Below are 3,376 nucleotides of genomic sequence, written 5' to 3' on the forward strand. Positions count from 1 at the left end.
ATATGTTCAATACAAGATTACAAAATGTTGATATATATACAAAAACATAGATGTCTATATATACTCACAATGAGTCTGTAGTCCAATGGTAGAGAAACAATAATATGTGCTGAAAATCTTCGGTTCAAACCCTCAGACACTAAATTAGCCAACAAAATTTTTAAACAAGAGTATCGATATACTAATGACTACCAACATATAGACCAGATCAACATGCATGTTCTTGGCAGCAAAATGTAATGACCACCTATGCAATATTCTCACATTGCGCCACATCATGGTTAAAACTAAAGGCATCTGAGCTTAAGCATAGGTTTGATCTTGTGCGTCGATGATAGGACTGAGCATGTCTGATCTTTTGTTAGATGAAGATAACCCTCAATTTGGCAGGAATTTGACACACATCATCTGCCTTCCGATCACAAAGACCTAACCTCTACAATTGTAGCACCACGTTTTCTCTAGTTATCAATCATGTGTTGTTTGATTGACCTCGCTATAAAGGCTAATCTCTGCATGTGAATCAAAGAACACAAGCAAGAATAGGAAAGAATGCAATAGGTTTCTTCGACGAGTATAGATTCAACAGTCGACTAGGGAATATACCCTGCCGAATGATACAGTGAAGTATCAAGGACAAACTAGTGAATCATCTGGCGGTGCGTAGTTTTGTGACAGACTTTTTCACAGATCTTTGAGGGGATAGGGATACACAGGGTTCACTACTAAATTTTGACCCTGTTTTAACGCTCGAAAAGTGTTGCAATAGGTCCGAAATAGTTACAATAGCAGAAATAGCAACACTTTTTTTTCCGTTGGGAGGCGTTGTAGGCGCTTGCGTGGGTAAAGCTTTGGACAACGCTTTTCTGGGAAGCGTTGCAAAATGCATTTTGGATTTGCAACACCTAGGCATCGCAACATAAGGTTTTGCTACGATTGTAGGTGTGGCAACAATAACTAATGCAACGCCTTAGGGTTGCTGGACCTTGCAATGGGAACTTGCCCATGCCGTAGCAAATGGTGCACTAACAATGACGAACGTGTGTTGCAAGATAATGTATTACCACACATATCTAGTGTGGCAACAGGACTTGTGTCGCAACACCAAGAAGTGGTGGCAACAAGTTCAATTGACACGCCCATGATTTGGTTGCTATAAGGTGCAGTCGCTATTGCTACACATAATGAGTGTGGCAATAAGGATTATATCGCAACACCAAGAAATGGTGGCAACATGTTCAATTGCCACGCCCAAGATTTGGTTGCTATAAGGTGCAGTTGCTATTGCTACGCATAACGAGTGTGGCTACAAAGATTATGTCGCAACACCAATAAGTGGTGGCAATATGGGCAATTGCCACGTTCACGTTTTGGTTGCTATAAGGTGCAGTCTCTATTGCTACGTGGAGTGTCCGTTGCTATAGGATATATTGCCCCAAAAAATGGGGTTACCAATAGCCATTTTTACAACGTTTTTGGTTTGGTGCCACTGGACAATATTGCAATACCATTAATTAATTAGATACTCCATAGACAACAACAAAGCATTTGAATAAAGCCATTAAATCAAAATATTAAGTTATATAATTTGTTCACATCTGGAATTAAATGATCCAAAAACTCAAACTCAGTCTACGTATACATTATTGAAACAAAGATATCCAACACATTTGTTTCTAAAACAAAATATCTAACATGCATAGACACCACTGCAGCTTCGCTTGGCTTGGCCTGGCCTGATTTGGACCATCCCATCACTTATGTGCTCCACTCAAACTCTATGTCCTGAAATAAAGAGCATTGGCATTTGGCATAGGCATCAGTTTTTCAGTACAGTGACATTGCAAATCACATTTTCATAAGAATATGTAATTGTCATAGGAAATGAAGCTACAAAAATCACCGATATATTTATCAGCCTGTACATTCCTTTTGCTTGATCGTCTCTTAGCCAAAACATCACTCAATTGTTTTGAATAAATATAATTCATTGTAGAATTCCATTCTTTGTTTTGGGAAAAATTTCAGTTAAGATTACTTCTAGTGTGTCGCTTAGAGGTACTATAGGTTACAGGCATTCATTACACATAACAGTGCTCAGATAGTCAACAAGTAAGATTTCCAGTGATAACATGTACCAAACTGTGTGATAAGCACGAAGATCATGTTTACCAATAACAAGAGGCAAGTTTGAGGTAGCCAAATAAGAAAAACATGTGCAATGAGCATACCAGTAGCCTGAGCAGAATGGAACTTTTGGGCCTGGGATATTAGCATACATGGCTCCCCTGAAAACAGAATTGATTTAAAAGATGCGTTAGAGAAGAAATATGAGTACACAAGGATACACTTGTAAATGGATCAGATTTGAACACAAATAACCTTCTGTTGTCTTTCCCTTTCCAGTTTCACTTCCTCCACAAAGCTATTGCGCTCAGCGACCTGCAGGATGGAACGACAGCCAGTTCAGGAATTCTATTACTGAAATATAACAACAGCCGCCTCACGAATTCCATAAAGCTATTCCACTGAAATAATACTACTTAGAATATTACATGATCTCTGTAAGCCTTGATTAGGCAAATGCTTGCATACTTCTTATATTAAATGGAGGTACAGATTATAACACACTGACCTTTCTATTTAGTTGCTTGTAGCAATAGCTAGTATCCAACCACCTTAAATTTCACAAAAAAAAGGCTGGAATATTGTGCAGTCACTTGGAAAAAGGCAAGGAATTTAGGGACAAACACAGAAATAAAGAATATTTAGCACAAGACCAGTAGTAATTCATAGCATCTTTGTACCAGATAGCAACCATTACTTAAAACAAAATATCAACTATTATCCTATGATATGCATCTATTTTACATTTGAGCATATGCTGGCTAACAATATCAAACAATGGAAAGCGATAAAATTTAACTGATGGTAAGAAAAAAGAATTTCAGTGCTGCTACTAATAATAGATATGATCAATCTTTGGAGCTGAAAAATACATGGGTGCTTCCTCTTTTTTGTTGATATGCTCGTTAGATCGCTGCTGCATCCAAGTAGATTCTGTATTTCATGAGAAGATTCAAAGTGCTTCTCACTTTTGTAAAATAGGACTTCAGATCTTCATGTCATTTTAAGGAAAAGCAGTGTCACTATCGAATTTTGTGAATCTTATAAGTAGAATAAAAAATAATAAAAACGGTTTTAATGTAGAGAAAATAACATTTATATGATATACATGTCACTTCACTACCTTAAAAATCTTATTAAAAGGGTAGACAACCTCAATTTCTTGAGTTGCATCAATAATCTGACAGAACATTTCCAGAACTCTCGATTTAACCCGTGGTCTTGAGTAGCTTTCCTGTAGCAGTTATAT

General features: G+C 37.2%; 1 long non-coding RNA gene across 1 annotated transcript; it reads right to left on the reverse strand.

The window, feature by feature from the left end:
* Positions 1-1,617: 1,617 nt before the first annotated feature.
* Positions 1,618-2,882, reverse strand: LOC136533679 (uncharacterized). The gene is made up of 4 exons (XR_010778523.1): positions 2,636-2,882; positions 2,383-2,442; positions 2,232-2,288; positions 1,618-1,785 (listed from the first exon to the last, which is right to left on the reverse strand). It is a non-coding gene; the product is annotated as an uncharacterized lncRNA (long non-coding RNA).
* Between the last annotated feature and the right edge of the window lie 494 nt (positions 2,883-3,376).

This window comes from Miscanthus floridulus, unplaced genomic scaffold (assembly GCF_019320115.1).
Source record: "Miscanthus floridulus cultivar M001 unplaced genomic scaffold, ASM1932011v1 os_1094_3_4, whole genome shotgun sequence".
Taxonomy (NCBI): Eukaryota; Viridiplantae; Streptophyta; class Magnoliopsida; order Poales; family Poaceae; genus Miscanthus; species Miscanthus floridulus.